Source organism: Lissotriton vulgaris, chromosome 2_1 (assembly GCF_964263255.1).
Source record: "Lissotriton vulgaris chromosome 2_1, aLisVul1.2, whole genome shotgun sequence".
NCBI classification, from domain to species: domain Eukaryota; kingdom Metazoa; phylum Chordata; class Amphibia; order Caudata; family Salamandridae; genus Lissotriton; species Lissotriton vulgaris.
The window spans coordinates 1,857,086,691-1,857,107,526 of NC_141687.1; the positions used below are offsets into that span (position 1 = coordinate 1,857,086,691).

Below are 20,836 nucleotides of genomic sequence, written 5' to 3' on the forward strand. Positions count from 1 at the left end.
ATTAGTGGTAGTTCCCCTGAAAAACAATCATACACAGCAGCTCGCTCACGTGCTAACAGTCATTCTACATTCATACCACATACAAAGATGAAAAAGGAACTGGATTCCAATTAGCAAGATGACTACGCTAATGTGGTCCAAGGGCACCAAGGTGTAGTTGTTGGCCCTTGTGGCGGGTCTACGCGCGTTTCGGTGGGCAAGCCACCTTCATCAGGACCTTGTACATCAAATTGTGCAGATAGCAGGGGATCAGACAAAAGGGAAGTTGGCCTAAAAGGAAAAGACAAATCTGTCACTGTCACATACACAAAAAATCTATAAACAAGAGAGCATTAATACATTCACTGTTGGGTAAAACCCAGGGTTCATTACTATAGTAAGAGAGAAAGTCTACCTTTTAGAGAAGAAAGCAGGAGAATCTAATAATACAGGAGCAAAGTACTGACACAGGGTGACGAGTCACACTACCAATTAATGGGGGACCTATTGTGCAATGAGATATCTATTCTGCAAAGGCCATTTGAGGGGGTACTCCATACAAAGACATATACAGTCATTAAGTAATACTTACAAGGTGATAGGTCAGCTATCATTAAAACGAGATCTCTTTAAGAATAGAAGGGTAGGGTCACTTGAGTTGCACCGCATCTATAAAGGGGCCAGGGGAGACTGTTAGGGTAGGTTATGGTATAAAAGATTCGATGGTATATATGCATGGTCCCTAATAGTTAGGCTTACCCATAATGCCAAGTCAGATGTGCTAGGTGACCCTCAAAGCTTCATCCTGGTATCTTAGATATCAGATTCTGTGTAGGAAGCTAAAAGAGAAATGTGTGAAACCCCATGTCAAGGTTATTCCTGGGGGGACCTTAATACTATGAATTAGCTGGACTGCCTGTAAATAGCGTTTTAAAAAGACATACCGGAATGAACGAGTTGTTTCCGTTACGGTGTGGGTTCTGAGGAGATACTCCTATTATATAAAATCAAGGAGAGGGTCTCAGGATACTGTAGTCCGCGTAGAGAGTTAACTCCTGTGTTGTTTCAATCTCTAATGTCATAAAGAGATACCAACACGTCTGTCAGGGACAACATGGATATTATTAAGCTGTTAAACACATGAAGGGCTAGAGATACTATATGGAAACTTACATTTGTCAATGGTAATCATTTGTCGTAAAAAAAGGCCTTCTGCGAAGTGATTTAGCACTGTAAAGCCACCGCGACCCTGCAAGACAAAAGTAGTGTGTATATATTCAGGTCCTGAGGTAAGGTAGTGGTACAGGATGATATGCACTGATTCAGTCATATCGCAAAAAAGTTTAGTGGGGGACGCATATACCAGAAAATCTAGAGTTTGCTACTCAGAATGGGTGAAATTTGTAATAAGTCCCATAATATAAGAACAAACGTGTGGGAATACAACGAAGAAACCCATGGGTCCGAACTCGCTGCGTAAATAGTCGGCGCCACCATGTCAAAGCGAGTTACGTCTTTAAGTCTGAGAAGGAGACTGCTCTACACCACTCTGACTAAGTTCGATTCCTATTCAGTTTACCTGTGAATCCGGCGTGCAGCGTCCTGGCATCTACGCGTCCCCGAAACCCTCCGTCTGACATTGTTTGTGTCCGCCCGTTCTTATGCTCTGATGTCAAGATTGAAATATCGCGGAAGAAAAGGAAAAGACCGCGAGAGTATTGTAGCGTAGTAATAGACAAGGGACTACATCATGGCGGCCATATTAAGTGTACCCAGCCAGCCGAACTCATATATTTACGATGTCTCAACAGTAAAATGGTATATCTTGGTGTAATAAAAGAGAGGCTACGTCTTAGAGGTCGTGACTGCAATAGGATTTCTATTGAGGGTTGTATTTTAAATTAGAAGCCCATCAGAAATTATGTCTAAGTAAAGTGGTGCCAGTTAGTGAAATAATGCAGTCTGAGACGTACCGGCTAGATGATGATGTACGAAGTACAGAGAGCCCCAAATAAAAAATCCAGAATGAGGAAGAAATTCTCATATAGACTGCAACACGGGAAATGAGTCCGGAATAGGTCATGTAAAAGTACAGGTTATGGGCAGTAGAATAAGGACAGGAGATCAGAATTCTTTACTTGGTAACATACCAAGATATCTCTTCGTTAAGTCCTCGCTTGACACTATCCAACAAAAAAATCCAGAAAGTTTCACGTTTTTTCCGCGTGATTTCAATGGGCTGACCCATTTTAGGAGTGACCTTTTCCAGGATGGACCATCTGATCTCATCCTCTTTGTGTAGCTTCTCAATGCAGTGTTCTACTAATGGGGCTGAGAGTTTCTTAGTCCTAATGGCGGACTTATGTTCGCTGAAACGGACGCGAAACTCGCGTCCTGTTTCGCCAACATAGGCTAGGCCACAGTCACAGAACAAGATGTAAACTATATTGCTACTACGACAGTTGGTAAGGTGGCGTAATTTAATCTTTTTTTCATTATAGGTTACCATGTCAGAAACAAGGGCTGAGTCGCAAGCGTGGCAGCCGCCACACCTGTGGTTCCCCACAACTGCAGGGAGACCAGTGATTGAAAGTTGGTTGTTGAAATGAGCATTTCTGGTCAAGGGTCTCGCATGAACCAGCATGTCCCTTAGGTTTTTGTTTCTTCTGTAAGCTAACATGGGAAGGGGGAGCACAGTGCCACTTTCATCCACGTTTAGAATTTTCCAATTTTTATTAATGATATTTCTCAGTTTATGATTCAGGGTAGAATGATTAATCACGCAGGTAATCCGTTCGTGTTTATTTTGGGGTTTGCCCTGTAGAAGTGCGGATCTATTGAAATATTTGGCCCGTTTATAGGCTTGTCGCACTAGGCGGTGTGGGTAACCTCTTTTGAGTAACCGTTCTTTCAGGGCATCTCCGTGTCGATGGAATGAACTAATATCCGTACAATTCCGGCGAATCCGGAGGAATTCGCCGAAAGGTATGGATTCCCTTTGGCAATTAGGGTGGAAGCTTGCAAATTCCAGAATGGTATTTTTGGCAGTACTTTTTCTGAAGAGGCTAACCGATAACTGTCCGTTAGTGCCTAAGATGCTAATATCTAGAAAATCTACCTGCTGAGTGCTAAGATTCATCGTGAACCTCAAGTTCGTATCACTGGCATTAAGCCAAAGGTAGAAGGTCTGTAGTTCCTCTTCTGACCCTTTCCAAATAAAAAAAATATCATCAATAAAGCGCTTCCAGACAAAAATATTCTCAAAAAAAGGTGCTAATTCATTGAAGATGTTTTTCAGTTCCCATTCCCCCATAAAGGTATTAGCTACACTGGGGGCACAAGAAGCCCCCATAGATGTCCCTTTGATCTGCTTATAGGTTTTCCCATTATAATCAAAGTAGTTGTTCATTAGGACAATCTCCAAACACTGGAGAATGAAGGCATCGGGGCGGTCAGAGGGGTATCTCCTAAGAAGGGTGGATACTGCCTGTAACGCTCGACATTGAGGGATATTGGTGTAAAGCGCCTCAATGTCGAGCGTCACCAAGATGTCTGTATCGGGGTTGAAGGGTAAGCCTTCTATTTTGTTAATGATGTCCCCGGTGTCGCGGATATATGAAGTATATTTCTGGGTTAATGGACACAAGAATCGATCCACATATTTAGATAGTGGCTCAGTACACGAGCCAATGGTCGAAATAATAGGACGCATGGGTGGATTATTCTCTGATTTATGTGTCTTGGGAAGACCATATAGAACAGAAGTGGTAGGGGTAGTTTTGTTGAGAAAGACAAGCTCATCTTCACAGATAAAGCCATCTGTGAAGGCCACCTGAGTTATTTCTTGAATATGTTTATTCAAGCGATCTAATTCCTTACGTTGGGCAGGTCTATAATGTTCAGTCACAGCTAGCATTTCTAACATCTTCTCATCATACTTCGTTCTATCAAAGACCGCGATGCCCCCACCTTTATCGCAAGGTTTGATGACTATGGCGGAATTGGTTTTTAGCTCATTCAAGGAGTTTCTTTCTGAATGAGAGAGATTTGAAGGAAGAGTATAAGTGTGTTTAATGACCTTTGCAACATCTTGGAGGACGCACTGTTCAAAAATGCGTACCTCTGCACCTACCATGTCCAGGGTCGGTGTGAATGTAGATGCTGGTTTACAACCCGAAAGGTTGTTTACTTCCTCACAGGGTGGACGATCCTGGAAAAATTTGTTCAATCTAATTTTACGAAAAAAGGCAAACAAGTCTTCGTGCAGTTTGAATTTATTGACATAACTACTAGGGACAAATGATAAACCTCTACTGAGTACTTTTATGTCCTCTGGTTGAAGATTGGCCGAGGACAGATTATACACAGGTAAGTCATTTGTAGCTTTAGGTTCGTTGTCTGCCTCTACCACCAGTACTGCTGGTTGCGAGTCCTCACGTATTGCTGAGGAGGTGGAGGGTTCATTTGGGCATGGGTCGCTTGGTCTTGCCAGCGAACATTCCTCCCTCTGTATTGGCCTCGGTGTAAAAAACCCCTCCCATTGAATGGACGTTGGTTCGGTCTTCCCCTAAAGGGTCCTGAATTTGGCTGACCATAGTTCGTCTCCTGGTAGTTGTCTCCATCAGAGCCCGAAGACCCTGTGTCGGAGAAGTTGGTGTATCGTCTCCTTTGATACCCATTATAATTGGGATTATAGTTGCCTTGTGATGTCTCTTGGTAAAAGTTAGGGGTGAGGTAGGGATAGATTTTCTCTTTGGTAAACCACCTCACATCTTTTTTAAGTTTGTCCATTTTTTTGTTAGTGAGGTAGGTTTCAAAGTCCTTCATCTCTGATTTAATTTTTTCCAAGCAGATCTTACCATCTTCCACAGCTGTGGATGTGCTCAGTTTCTCTTCAAGGTCATTGATTTCCCGCAAGAGGGTAGATGCTACATCCTTCGCAGTTTCAATAATGAGCATCATCCAGTCCCTGGAGCAGCGGTTGGAAATGAGTGACCACCGCTCCAGGAACTTTTTGATGTCAATAAAGAGGGCTGGGGCGTTACGTACTCTCAAACCTGTGGGGATAACACCTGCTTTTAAGTATTCGAACATGTAGAAAGCGTGTGATTCAATTCGTTTAAGTCTCTTACGCATATTCAGGAGATTCTGCCATTCACTATTCCCTAGTTGTTGGGGAGGGGTAGGAGTGCTATCACCCGCTAGTTTTCCCATTAAGGTGTTAAAATCATCATCTGTGAAACCAAATGTCTGAAAAGAATCCATTGTAAGGAGGAGGAGCAAAGAGATAAAGTAAAGCAAAAAAGTCAAATCTATGTAAGTTAATGAAATATCATAAACGACTCAAAGCAAAAAAGAAATACCAAGGAAGAGTGCTCTTAGACAGGTAAGAACCACCAGGAAAAACCACAACAGTGAAAATATTTTAAAGCTAAAACAAAAAGAGTAAATCTCAAAGTTACAATGCAAATCCCACGGTTGAAAAACCGCGAATATGTTAAACATGAGCAATGGGACCCCCTCAAACATGTAAATTATGGCCCTGGAACCGAGGGGAAAAGGAATACACAAAGCTAGAAGGGTGTTCCTACAGTGGCCGTATCATTCAGTAATGTGTGTACATCTCTAAATAATCAACAAAATAGTGACAGAAGGAGATAAAGTGCAAACGAAGTTCATTCAAAAAATATATATTTATTTACTTATTCTTTTTTATTTTTATATGAATATAAATACATATGAATTTAATTCTTGATCAACGAATCTTCTTTCTTTTAAGTTCATAGGTAATACATGAATTATTTGAAAAAATTCATAAAGAACACAAGAACGATTCTAAAATCAATAACAAATTAGTGGTAGTTCCCCTGAAAAACAATCATACACAGCAGCTCGCTCACGTGCTAACAGTCATTCTACATTCATACCACATACAAAGATGAAAAAGGAACTGGATTCCAATTAGCAAGATGACTACGCTAATGTGGTCCAAGGGCACCAAGGTGTAGTTGTTGGCCCTTGTGGCGGGTCTACGCGCGTTTCGGTGGGCAAGCCACCTTCATCAGGACCTTGTACATCAAATTGTGCAGATAGCAGGGGATCAGACAAAAGGGAAGTTGGCCTAAAAGGAAAAGACAAATCTGTCACTGTCACATACACAAAAAATCTATAAACAAGAGAGCATTAATACATTCACTGTTGGGTAAAACCCAGGGTTCATTACTATAGTAAGAGAGAAAGTCTACCTTTTAGAGAAGAAAGCAGGAGAATCTAATAATACAGGAGCAAAGTACTGACACAGGGTGACGAGTCACACTACCAATTAATGGGGGACCTATTGTGCAATGAGATATCTATTCTGCAAAAGCCATTTGAGGGGGTACTCCATACAAAGACATATACAGTCATTAAGTAATACTTACAAGGTGATAGGTCAGCTATCATTAAAACGAGATCTCTTTAAGAATAGAAGGGTAGGGTCACTTGAGTTGCACCGCATCTATAAAGGGGCCAGGGGAGACTGTTAGGGTAGGTTATGGTATAAAAGATTCGATGGTATATATGCATGGTCCCTAATAGTTAGGCTTACCCATAATGCCAAGTCAGATGTGCTAGGTGACCCTCAAAGCTTCATCCTGGTATCTTAGATATCAGATTCTGTGTAGGAAGCTAAAAGAGAAATGTGTGAAACCCCATGTCAAGGTTATTCCTGGGGGGACCTTAATACTATGAATTAGCTGGACTGCCTGTAAATAGCGTTTTAAAAAGACATACCGGAATGAACGAGTTGTTTCCGTTACGGTGTGGGTTCTGAGGAGATACTCCTATTATATAAAATCAAGGAGAGGGTCTCAGGATACTGTAGTCCGCGTAGAGAGTTAACTCCTGTGTTGTTTCAATCTCTAATGTCATAAAGAGATACCAACACGTCTGTCAGGGACAACATGGATATTATTAAGCTGTTAAACACATGAAGGGCTAGAGATACTATATGGAAACTTACATTTGTCAATGGTAATCATTTGTCGTAAAAAAAGGCCTTCTGCGAAGTGATTTAGCACTGTAAAGCCACCGCGACCCTGCAAGACAAAAGTAGTGTGTATATATTCAGGTCCTGAGGTAAGGTAGTGGTACAGGATGATATGCACTGATTCAGTCATATCGCAAAAAAGTTTAGTGGGGGACGCATATACCAGAAAATCTAGAGTTTGCTACTCAGAATGGGTGAAATTTGTAATAAGTCCCATAATATAAGAACAAACGTGTGGGAATACAACGAAGAAACCCATGGGTCCGAACTCGCTGCGTAAATAGTCGGCGCCACCATGTCAAAGCGAGTTACGTCTTTAAGTCTGAGAAGGAGACTGCTCTACACCACTCTGACTAAGTTCGATTCCTATTCAGTTTACCTGTGAATCCGGCGTGCAGCGTCCTGGCATCTACGCGTCCCCGAAACCCTCCGTCTGACATTGTTTGTGTCCGCCCGTTCTTATGCTCTGATGTCAAGATTGAAATATCGCGGAAGAAAAGGAAAAGACCGCGAGAGTATTGTAGCGTAGTAATAGACAAGGGACTACATCATGGCGGCCATATTAAGTGTACCCAGCCAGCCGAACTCATATATTTACGATGTCTCAACAGTAAAATGGTATATCTTGGTGTAATAAAAGAGAGGCTACGTCTTAGAGGTCGTGACTGCAATAGGATTTCTATTGAGGGTTGTATTTTAAATTAGAAGCCCATCAGAAATTATGTCTAAGTAAAGTGGTGCCAGTTAGTGAAATAATGCAGTCTGAGACGTACCGGCTAGATGATGATGTACGAAGTACAGAGAGCCCCAAATAAAAAATCCAGAATGAGGAAGAAATTCTCATATAGACTTCAACACGGGAAATGAGACATGATCCTATACCTTCCATGTTGGATGGCAGTGCATGCCAGATAATTCTGATCCAAGTGTAGGATGCCCAAACTGAAGTTTCACTGGGAGCCAGTTACCCCTATGAAAGGCCGGTGTTTTACAGTTTTTGGCAAAGAGACGAGTTTGCCTGTCCTGACCAGTGCCACATGGAGGGCTCTGGAAGGCAGGCAGAGAGGGCATTGACACAATATCATAGATATGTCCACTGTGCTGACTACAGTGGTGAGGAACTTCGAGGCAGGATATGGGAAAGCCTTTCTGTGATTCCTCCTCTGGTAGACCGCACTAATCATGGCAACTCTGACTTGGCCATCCAAAGGGTAAAGGGACAGAAGGAGAGGGAGTGCTAGAAGGATGGGGTTGGAGATGAGAAGCCGTTGCGTTTCCCCAACGTTTCTGCCATGTTGTAAAGACCTTGGGCGTCATTCTAGGCTTTATGAGGCTACGTGAATTCAGATGAATGTCTGTGCCAAAGGTGTGGTCAAAGACCATAAGAATGACCTTGAGGAGGGACATTATGGAATCCTGTAGATGACCAGTTTTAGATCTGAGAAAAGGAGCCGAACTTGTCTTTACTTGCAGGGGTCGAGGTATGGAACAAACAGCAGTGAGTGCCCATACAATTTGTCGATCACCAAAGAAGGTTTGTGATATCAATTTAATCCACATTTTTCTGTGAAAATGACTGCAGAAAGTCTAGACATTTTATATGTCCACTTATGGAAAAACATAACAAAAAAAACACTAGGAAAGTCATGCAGGATCAGAAGAAAGACGACTTTTTAAGTATTGCACCCACAAGTCACCGGTTATTGCTCAGTGCCAAATTCCCATTATGAATTTATGGAGCTGTTTAGCTTCTAACATTGTCATTGAAAATAATTTGGAAGTGAGAAGTATCCACGAAGAAGTGAGAAATGGCTAAATCTTTAGGCTGTTTTCGAGGGGCAAGAAAGTCTTTTCCCCTTTGGATTGATTCTTTTGTGCGGTCCTGTGCAATGCCAATACTTGGTCCCTGCCAAAGTATGCTTTGGTGTTTCTTCATGTAGTTGAGAATCGCCTCAGAGTGATTATATCTCAGTGTCTGAAAAACCTTAGCTTGATGTTATTTTGGTAGTTGAGATGTAGCCATCTGTGGTTTGCCTGAAGGAACTCTGTGAGCGCTATTGATCTCAAAATCCCTATTGCAAGATATATTCAGTGTGTGCGGCATCTTTGATTCAAGAAATTCTACACATGATTTGGCCGAGTCCTCCACTCCTTCCGGAAGGCCAAAGATCCATAAGTTACCCCTGCGGTTTCAATTTTCCAAAGAGAGAAGCAACATCGGAAGATAGGACATCAGTACATTTCTGTGATTTTGTCTTCTCATTCTCCAAGTTCCTAATCCGCGATTTAGCTTAGATGATTCTGCTTGCCAAATCTATGAAGTCCTTCCTCAACCCTTGAATATTCGCCTGCTTAAGATCAGTGTTAATTTTGGTGCTTTGATCTAGGACCTAGGTCATGAAGAGAAGAAAGTCATTGTTGTATAAGATCCAGGTTGGTGGCTTTTTCAGGTTTAGGTATTAGCAGTGATTCTGGAAGTGGCAGGTGGATGTGGGATGTTTTTGCCTAGTTTTGACTTCTTTGGAGTAGTTCATTTCCTTCTCTCTGTTGTCCGCTATGCCTCAAAATAGGGTTCTGACAACTTAATAAGGTGTGGATTACAAAGATAGAGCTATCGTGCCATATATAGCATCAGTGAGACCTCCACAAGCACAATATGTAGAATCCACTTAGAGGATCTGACTAATTGAATATAGCGGAGCAGCTGTGGAGATGCAGTCTACACCATTAATAAGGACACTCTGCAAGGCGTTTATAGGCAGGAGTAGTTTTATTATAATTGCAAATACCGCTACAGGAAGAGCGCCGGGCGTCTTATCTAGATCGCGCTCCGAGCCGCTCTGATGTGCGAACCACCGTTCGCGCATGCGCATTGGCTTTGCGCTCTAGCTCGGGCGTGCTGCGTCACGCGCACCCCTTGGAAGCTAGAGCGCTACACTACATATCTCCTCCTTTTTATACTACATTTTAATACAATATAAAGTTCAATAGTCCTCTCATTCAAAGTCTCTGAGATGTGCCGGCCTGACTACCACTCTCCCTGCACATGTGCGCCTTACCAGTGTGGAGGCCTCTCGGACTCCTTCTGTTGCAGGACTCACCACTTCTTCTCTCCACTGACCCAGTTTGCTTCTCCTTGGCGTCACGTCTCTACTTGCTGGTGTCCCCTCCACACTCGGCCTTTCCAGATCTTCTCTCTCCACATGCACATCTTCTCCTCCTTGGTCTTCGCCATCTGATGTCCTTCCTTCTACTTCTCTTCTCTGTCTTTGATCTTGTGGGTCACTTCCTTCCTCCACCGGCCACTGCACAATTTTATTGATTTTCGCCATGCGATCTTGGGACCACACCTTTCCGTCACTGAGTAGCGCAGCTCTATCATACACTTCTTCCACTTGCAGGGGTGGGCTATACTTGCTTTCTACCTTCTTTCTCAGTACCGCCTGTTTGACTCTCACCCACTCCCCTCTCTCCAGAGCTGATTCTTTCACATTTTTTCTCTTGTTGTAATGCTCGGTGTACACTCTCTGGGCTTTCTCCAGATTGTGCTGGACAACAACCGGTGACCATTTACTGGTGATAGTTTTTTCTTTCCAAACTACATTGTCCTTCGTGAAAGGGTGCCTGCCCCTTAAGATTTGGAAGGGGCTATACCCTGTCGAGGTGGGGGTGATCCTGTATGCCCACATCATTCTTTGGATTTCTGCTTCCCAGTCCTTGCCTTGCATAATGGCGGCTTGTATGGACCCCATAAGGACCCGGTTAAATCTCTCCACCTGTCCGTTGCTTGCAGGGTGGTACACCGAGGTGTGCTTGGGTTTGATTCCATTTCTTTCTGTGTATCGGTACCATTTTTCCGATGTAAATTGCGGGCCATTGTCGGTCATAATTGTTCTCACGATTCCCTCTCTTAGAAACACCGAAGTGAGGTACTTGATTACAACGTCTGAGTCCATCTCCTCTTGCACCTGAACTTCTGGCCACTTGGAGTATTTGTCTACCAAAACGCACAGGTATTTAGCTGTTCCTTGGTTGTCCAATACCGGCCCTAAAATGTCAACGGCAACCTCTTTCCAGGGGTTGCGGGGCTGGTCGAATCTCCCTAACGCTGGCCTTAATGGTTTAAGTACTTTGTCTGCTCCTTGGCACTGGACGCAGTCCCTCACGTGCCTCTCCACTTGAATGTCCATACCTGGCCACCAGTACATTTGTTTCACTCTCGATTTGGTTTTGACAATGCCGAGGTGGCCCTCGTGTAGTTGGCTCAGCAGATTTAAATCAATTTCTCCGGGGGCACTACCTTGTCGCAGCGATACAAAAAGGTCCCAGAGTCGCTCATTGATAATTCCTCTTGCACCTCATAAAATTTCCTGAGCACCTCTTTTAGCCTTTTTTTTCCGGCCAACCTTTGATGAGATATTCCTTGACCTCCTTTATGCTTTCGTCCTCCTCGTATGATTGTGCCCACTCTTGTTTGCTGATAGCTCTTTCCGTGTCCTCCATCACAGCTACCATCTCCTCATTTTCTGTTGTTGGGTTTGGACCTTCTTCTATGGCTGGGGCCCTGCTAAGGTAGTCTGCCACTTTGTTGCGCGTCCCCGGTATGTACACCACATCGTATATGTATTCCAGCAGTTTGAGGGTCATTTTAGCTATGCGCGGGGTGGCTGTGGCATGTCCACTGGGGTGAGCACCTTGACTAATGGTTTGGGGTCAGTCTGTAAACAAAACCTCGTGCCCCACAGGAACTGCCGGAACTTCCCCATGGCCCATGTGTCTGCCAGCATTTCCTTCTCAATCACACTGAACTTTTGTTCCGTGGGAGACAACGCTCTGGAAGCAAAGCTGAGGGTTTCTACTGTGTTGTCTTCTCTTTCCTGTGCAAGGACCGCTCCTAAACCCTTTCCGCTGGCATCGGTGGCAGGAATTGTTTTTCCCGAGGGATCATGTCCATGTAGAGGCACCGCATGGCTGATATTTCTCTTCAATTCTTCAAACTCTCTCTGTGCTTCATCGTCCCACTGGAACGCTGTTTTGTCTCTTATTAGCTGTCTCAATTTGTGGGTTTTCGTGGCAAAATGCTGGACGAATTTGCTGTAGTACTCGGCCATTCCCAGGAATTACCGTACCTCGTCCTTGTTGACCGGAGCTCTGGCTTCGCAGATTGCCTTCACATTCTCGCTTTTAGGGGTGATCCCCTGTCCACTTATCTCGTGTCCCAGGTAGGTGACGGACGTCATGCCTAACCTGCATTTTTCCCATTCTGCCGTCAGCCCTTTCTCTTGTAGGACGCTCAGTACCTTGTTTAACTTTCTGTCGTGGTCCTCACGGTCCGTCCCCATAACCAAGATGTCATCCTGGAAGTACTGGATGCCCTCGAAGTCTTTGAACAGGCGGTGCATGAGCTTTTGGAACACCGCTGCGGCGGACACCAGCCCAAAGGGCATCCTGCAGAACTGATAGCATCCATAGGGCGTTATGAAGGACGTTAGTTTCCTGCTAGATGGGTGCAGGTCAATTTTGATGATAGGCGGACGTGAGGTCTACCGTGGAGAACCACTTCACTCCTCTCGTTTTGGCCAACATTTCTTCGATCCTGGGTAGCGGAAATTTCTCTACTATCAGGCACTTGTTCAATTCGCGCAGGTCCACGCACAAACGTACTTTGCCGTTGGGTTTCCTGGCAACCACTAAGGGGGCCAACCACTCTGAGCTGTCTATGGGCTCAATTATTCCCTGTTCTTATAGCCTGCGCAGTTCTCGCTGTACTCCTTCCCTCACCGCTATGGGCACATTTCGGACCTTGTGGGACACTGGCCGGGAGTTCTCTTTAAGTAGGATCTTATGAATGAACTTCTCCAGCTTTCCAACCTTCTCTCCGAACACTTTGGGGAAGTCTCTTCTTATTCTCTCCAGGTCCGGCCAATTTTCACTGTCCGTCAGTAGCACTTGCTCCATGCCTCCTGGGTCCAGCTTAATTCCAAGGCCACCTTGATCCCTCCATCCTAAAACTGAGGGGCCTTTCTCTGCCACGTACAGTTTGCATGTTGCTGTTCTCCCTCTGAATTCGAATTTCAGGCTCCGGTAGCCTACCATGGGGATCGGGTTGCTCGTGTACGATACTGGCCATATGTCTGGTGGTTCCAATTTGGGACCCAGGCTGGGTTTCAACTCTTCCTCCCATACCGACCTCTGAACAATGGTGTACGGGGATCCTGAATCTATTGCAATTCTGATCTTTACTCCCCCTATCAGCATGTCTGCATGCGGCTTATCAGAGCGTTTGCTGTCTATGCCTAACACTTGCTTCTCAATGCATAACACTAGGTCTTCTTCCTCCGAATCCTCGCCTGCTTCTTCTTCTGGTTGCGATTGTGCTATGTATTTTACCACTGATTTCTTCCCTTTTCTTCGACATACTTTCTCGTAGTAAGCTATCAGCCCGCAGAACATGCATTTGGCGCGGAAAGCCGGGCAGCATTTGTCCTGGGCCGCGTGGTTTGAACTTCCGCATCTGTAGCATGTGGATTTGCTGTACGTGAACTGCTTACCAGACTGTCCTGGTTTTCCCGCCCATTTGTTGGTTCCTCTACTGTCTCCAGGCTCCATCTTGTGTTTTCCTGAGGGTTCAGCGTCATCCACCTTATTGACCATGATCTTCTGAGCGTTTTCTCTTTTTGCTGCTTCAGGACAACGCTTTGAGAGCTCAGCTTTCTTCACCATCGCAATTACTTCCTTTAGTGACGCTTCTACATGAGCCCACAACTTGTCCTGTACCGTCTTATTGGTGGTGTGCATTACGATTTGATCTTTGATAAAGTCATCCTGGAGTGTCCCGTACTTGCACGTGATTACCAGTATTCTTAAAGCTGCGACGTAGTCGTCAATCGACTCTCCCTCTCCTTGTTTCCTCTGTTGAAAGTTGAACCGATCAATGGAGACATACACCGCTGGACAATAGTGAGTGTCTAGGTCTTCTAGCGCATGCTTAAAGATGTCATCGTCGGCCGCTTGCCGAGGTGCAGGCACTATGTTCGTGAACACTCTTATCCCCTCGGGGTCCAGGTTATGTAGGAGTATTCGTTTCCTTCTTGCGCTGGAGAATTTTTCTCCGGTTTCATCTTCCAAGGCTTCAAGGTAGTTCTTGAAATACTCCCTCCAGTCTTCCCATTTTATCTGGGGTTCACCTGGTTTAGGTAGGAATGGAATCGGCGCTGTGAGTGAGGAAGCCTGGTTGCTCATCCTGACCTGTCCTTCTGGTTCACCTCCCTGGTTCCTGGGGCTGCCTGGTGCACTGGTGTTTTCTCCCTCGTTCCTGGGGCTACCTGGCGCGCTGGTGTTCCCTTCTTTTGACGTGTTGGGACGGGGTTCTCCTCTTCCCCCTTCACTGCGGTCTCCCCTTTCCGCCAGGGACTTAGTGGGGGCACTGCCACTCTCCTACCGTGCTTCTGCGCAGAACGCTGTGCTGCCTGGCTCCTGGACACGTGATGGACTTTGCCTTGCCTTTTGTGCCTCTGCCGCGCCCTTACTGTGCTTCCCGTTGTAGATTCCACATTCTCTTCTTTCTGTTTGCTGGTTAGTGCCTCGTGGTGCTATCCGGGCTTCTTTTCCTTCTCCACTCCTTCTTTATTTTTTTGGACAGGGTGCTGCCTGTAGGAAACCCCACTCCTCGTCGCCACTGTGGAGATGCAGTCTACACCACTGCAAGGGCGAGATTGTAGATCTCTATCTTATCACTATAGATCTAAACCCCGTTCTGGTCAACTGAACCTTTATTGCCTGTCGTTGAGGAAAGAAAGTACATCCAATACCAAGTTAGTTGCTCAATAATGGGCTTGACTCTGAAAAAACCACAGACTACTTCTAGCTTTTAAAGATTTATTATAGAGTCAAAGTTAACTGCAAGTACAGGCATCTCAAAATGAGATTCAAAAGATATATGGGCACCACTACAAACATGTGCTCTCGAAAAGCCCTCAGGCGAGCAAAGAACACGACTAGCACTAATTCCAAAATCAAAAGGGCTGCAAGCATCGACACATATTGTGATCTCTCCGTCATTTACAGCAGGAGGGAAAGGTTTCAGGTTAGGCTGTCCCTACCCTGCTCTGGATGGTATCCCTACTTAACAGAGTCCCAACCTACCAAAAGGTGTCAGCTGTGAATGACTTCCTAAGAAGATCACCCACTATTAGTCTCTAGGTGAAAACCTATGATCTCCAGTCATGACCCCTCTCTGCCTACCCATCCGCTCTCTAAAGGGTCCTCAGGCATCTGCTTTAACTCCACCCCGGGGTGCTGACCCTAATACAAATCACAATAACATTTGAGACGCCCCTCGTGAGACGCCCCTCACGTGGTGTTGATTCTGGCTTTTTCCATGAAGATCTTCCCTTGGGCCTCGTGCGTTAGCCTTGACCTTGCTTTCTCCGGCCCGCCGATACCCCCAAAAACATTCCTGAACCCTCCTCCATGTCTACACCAATCTTACGAACAGAACTCTATTCATCCAGTTGTTAATTGAATCCCCCTCACAAATGCAGACAGACATCCGTGGCTGAATCTTCATTCCCATAGACTTCTAACAAAGGTTTGCAACTTATTTCCTGACACAGCTCGGCCTGTATCAGGACATGTAAATCAGAAATCCTTTCATCATTTCAGGCCTACAACCCTTTCGCAAAAGTTAACTAAAATAACATGTTAGCTTCTTTCTCTGGCATAATAAGAAAACACATCTATAGAATATAAATCTAATGAATAACAGAATTACTAAATAACATTAGTGCAATCCATGTCTATGCAAAGCAATCTATGTTTCTAAACCCTTCTGGCCTAGCCATAAGGCCCGTTCCCTTCTATGCCTTTCAGCATGACTGCTTCCACTAGCAGCTACATAACATGGATCATGATTAATCACTTCTAATAAAGATATACATTTTCACACATGTTTGCATTAGTTCCACTTCTATATGCAATCTCTAGATTAACTACACATTTCAAGGTATAGGTGAATATATTTTCAGCACTCATAGCATTTCTCTTTATGATTTGTGCCTACTACTTGCAACTCTGGTGCACTCATACATTTTGTTCAGTTTACGCTCTCTCAGTTCCCCCCTTTGATGACCCCTAGGGGTCATCATCAATATTTAAACTGAACTAATTGCTAATGCCCCTCGTTTCTGCGTTTCCAGAGCCCTCAGACTCCGGTACTGATTGTCTTGTATTGCAGCCAATCTCTGTAACTGCTCCCTCCTGGATCTCTCCAATCTATTTGATCTATACCATTGGTATGACCTCACCAATCCCCACAACAGGATCACACAGATCACTATTATGATGATAGGTTTCAGCACATACCATACAAAGCTCTTCCCTAGGTTGGCAAACCAACCTCCAACTTCTCCCATTCCATGACCCACTTTCTCCCAAACATTTGCTTTAGTTAGGTCTTCGATCTCCTTGTGAATATTAGTTATATTCATAATGACCTTCTCAAGAGGCTTTGAATTGTCTGGAATGTAAGTGCAACATTCCTGGACCTTCAAAGCCTTACAGACTCCGCCTTCTTTTGCTAGCAGAACGTCTAACGCAAGACGGTTCTGAAGCACCATGGCCCTTATCGATTGCATCTCTCCTTCCACCAGCATTAAGGATCTAGCAGTGCTGGCAGACAACCTGTCTACGACTGTTGCCAGTCGCCTAATTTTGACATCATTGAGGATCAGTCCTAAGATAGGAAATGCAGCTCCAAATACATCTCCAACTAATTCTGCATCTCCTACATCTCTTCTCCCTCTTGTCGAGGCCTTGCCCTCGATGATCTCTAAATCTTGGGCATGGTATATTTTGGGAAAGACAATTGCCAAGTAACATGATCCATACCAGTTATCAGGTAGTCTCACGTAGGCATTTCTTCCACATACAAAATATACATTTGGAATCACTTGCATTCCTTTCAAGAAATCCTTTGTGTAATATTCTAACTTGAAAGCATGTTCACAACTGACTTCCCCTACGAATACATTTTCGTAGTACGTTTTGCTTCTGTGAAGACATAACTTCCCTCTCTGCGTTTTATCCAAAGCTATTGGACCACTACTACCCGTCCTCTTGTGTGCCTTCTCTTCCTCGGTCCAATCTGTTTTCCATTGTCCTGATTTTTTCAAAATCTTTTGCCTTCTGTATCGATCATCCACCTGCCCTATAAACTTCTTCTCGACTTCTGACACTTTGCATGTCAGGTTATTTCTGCGGGCATGTGAAGTATCTAAGGTATCCCAAGGAATGAAGAACTTGGCCAATCTGTCTTCACTCTTCCAGTAGTCCCACTTGTTCATTTGCTTGTAGTTTGGGACTTCTGGTAACACTGAGTCATAATTAGAGAAATAGTATTCAAAACTATCTCTCCCATAAAATATGCTAAGCAATAAGCTACATGTAATGCCATATGTCAATGGGAGGTGATGATATCTAATGCCTTCATCTACAGACGCCGGCAGTTGCATGCAGACGTAGCAATCTTTGACATCCATGGCATCCACTTATTCATACAAAAGTTTGGCATAAGCATTTGACCTAAAGTCGCCTTGGGACTCATCCATGTGTAACCTACGGGCTTCTGCTGCTAATAACGCTTTCTCATGTATGCTTTCTCCTGTCTTACCAGCAACAGTGGGTCTTGGCGTCACTACAGACTTCTCGCCTGGTACCCTTGCCTCTCTCTCATGTCCCACTACATATGATACAGTAACTACTAAAGCTATTAGAAGTATCACTCCTACTATTAGTGTGCCTATTATACATTTGGCTCTACGATTCGGGCTACCGGCATCCATTTCTTCAGACAGTATGATTCTTTCCCTCTCTTTCAACACAAAGTTCTTTTCTTCTTTATTCCTTTACAGTCTCTCTTGATCAACCAGTCTTTTAGAATCACACAATTGGAAGCTGGCAGTCTCTTTTTGCAAAAGTCTTTTTGAAGCTTTAACACAGACAACCCTAGCCCTTCTCCGTCAACTGATAGGAAGGTCCCTAAGATTCTCTGCTTCCTAGGCGCTAGGTAATCTTCTTTTTCTTGCTTATTTACAAAGTCTTTAAGCATCTACAATCAGGCTTGGGCCTGCGGCTTGAATAGCATAGTTCAATATTTCCAGACGAAGAATGTGCTCTTCATGGCTTGTTATCTTTGTTCCAAAATCGGGGAATTGCAATTCAGTGAAAAACATGTGCTTTAACTTGCTTAGGCGGGGAGGGTTGGGGAGTGTGAACGTTAGTGACCCTTCTGCTTCGACTCCGGGCACTAACAGCTGTACTTCTACTGTGATGATGGGTTCAGAGCTGGTCACCAGCACCGCTCGTATCCTCCCTGTCTCCCGTTCCCCAGACATTTGTCGCCAGATATGTCCACTCAGGGGTGGCGTATCTTCTGCTGGGCACACGTGCTCTTCTTGACCTTCTTAGATCTGGTGCTTCAGAGCCCTGAGCACCTTCTTCCGGGTCTGAGTCTTCAGATATTGGAGCAAGGGTTCTCTCTGGAGTTGACCTCAGGCTTGAACTCCTCCTCTGCGGCCAGCTGGCCTCTCCACGCCTCACCCTTCTGCTCCTTCTCCTCCTGCTTTGCTCTCGCTCTCTTTCAGACTGGTCGGTGTCTGATTCGTACTCCCAGCTACTTTCCCCTTCGGTAGCGTCGTCCGTTTCGCTATTGTACTGACCGTCCTCAGCCTGGTCAGACACGTTCCCAGCTTCTTCTGGCACCTCTACAGCTTGGCTGGCCCCCTCTATGGCTTCTCGGTCCTCAGCTGGACTTCCATCCGAGAGAGGAGCTGTTTCTTCCAGAGGTGCTGGAACCCTCCGCGTGTGAGACGCGTGGATCCAGTTGGGCAGGCCTCCCACCTTCACTGCAGTGTTCGTGATCAGGATGATCTAGTAGGGCCCACGCCAACGAACATCTAGGCAGCTTCTTCTTATGTGCTTCTTTACAAGCACCCAATCTCCAGGGCACAGGTCATGGCACAGGTCCTGGCACGACGGAACCTCGGCAGCCTGCACCTGAAGGGACACAGAATGAATGGCGTCAGACAGCCCCTTACAATAGTCCAGGATCATATCATCTGTGATGTTTAACAGTGCAGCAGTTGGTACTGATGGCAATCTCATTGCCCTCCCCATTAACACCTCATGCGGTGACAGTCCCGTTCTTCTGTCTGGGGTACTACGGATACTCATAAGAACCAATGGCAGAGCATCAGGCCAACTCAGGGACGTTGATGAACACATTTTGGCAATTCGATTCTTGATAGTGCTGTTTATCTGCTCCACAATTCCCGAAGCTTCTGGTCTGTAACTACAATGCAATTTCTGGTCTATGTTCAGAGCCGCACAAATCATCTTCACAAGCTCACTGTTAAAATGGGTTCCCCTATCTGATTCCAAAGAGGCCGGTACCCCGAATCGTGGTATGAGTTCCCTAAGCAATAACTTGGCTACAGTGAGGGTGTCACACCTGCGTGTAGGGTATGCCTCGACCCATCTGGAAAATATGCAAACAACCACCAGGACATAACGAAGGCGGTTGCACCTGGGCATTTCAATAAAGTCCAATTGCATCCTATTAAATGGACCTCCAGACCTCCCTATGTGACTCAATGCAACTGGTGTCCTCTTTCCTACGTTCAACTGCTGACAGGTCACACAACGCTGGCACACTGCTTCTGCTGCTACTCTGAACTTAGGGTTGTACCAGGTTTGCCTGAACACCCTCAGCATAGCATCTCTCCCCAGATGTACTGGACCGTGTATCTGTCTGGCCATTGGGTTCACCATCTCATTGGGCAACACTGCTCTTCCATCTGCTGAAACCCAGAAATGCGCCTCACCTCTTACACATCCTGCAGTTTCCCACGTTTGTTTTTCAAAATCGGGTGCATTTTCTTGCATACATTTTAACTCATCTCAAGTGTCTACAGTTTCCAATATCATGGCTAAATCAGTTCTTACATTTATTCCACCCACCTCCACCTCTGTGAAAGAGTACCCTTGTTCTGCACAATATCTTGCGACTTCGTCGGCATATCTATTGCCTTGTGACACGAAGTCCATATTCCTGGTGTGGGCGGTACATTTTACAACTGCAATACCTGCTGGACATTGCAAAGCTTCTAACAGCAACTGCACAAACTCTCCATTACGGATGGGTGAACCTGAAGAAGTCATGTAACCTCTTTGAGACCATAATTGCCCGTAATCATGAACTACCCCGTAACCATATTGGCTGTCGGTGTATATGGTGACTCGAATTTGGTTGCTTGCCAGGCAGGCACGCGTCAATGCAATAATTTCAGCTACCTGAGCGGAGTGTACTCCTTCCAGGCATCCGGCTTCCACAACTCCAGTAATTGTACAAACAGCGTAAGCTGCTCTCAACTGCCCAACTTCGTCTCTTACACATGAGCCATCGACAAAGAAAATTTCATCAGGGTCAGTCAGTGGCTCATCCACGATGTCGGGTCTTGGTTTGGTGCATAGTTCAGTCACATCAAGGCAATCATGGTCTGTACATACATCCTCATCAATGTCACCTGGGAGTGGCATCAAGGTGGCAGGGTTCAAAACAGAGCATCTTTTGAGAGTCACGTTCTCTGCAGCAAGAATGACTTGCTCATAGCGCGTGAGCCTGCTATTGGTCAGATGCTGTGTTTTGGTCCTGGTCATTAACAATTCAACAGAATGTGGCACGTACACCTCTAACGGGTGCCCCATCACGATGTTCTCGCAACGCTCGATACTGACACCTGTTGCAGCAACGGATTTGAGACATCCGGG

At 45.0% G+C, this 20,836-nt stretch overlaps 1 protein-coding gene across 2 annotated transcripts in view; it reads left to right on the plus strand.

Moving 5' to 3' along the window:
* The window catches only part of SLC51B (SLC51 subunit beta), a 56,643-nt gene that overhangs the window by 21,412 nt on the left and 14,395 nt on the right, over positions 1 to 20,836 (plus strand). The gene's annotated exons all lie outside the window — the stretch shown is intronic.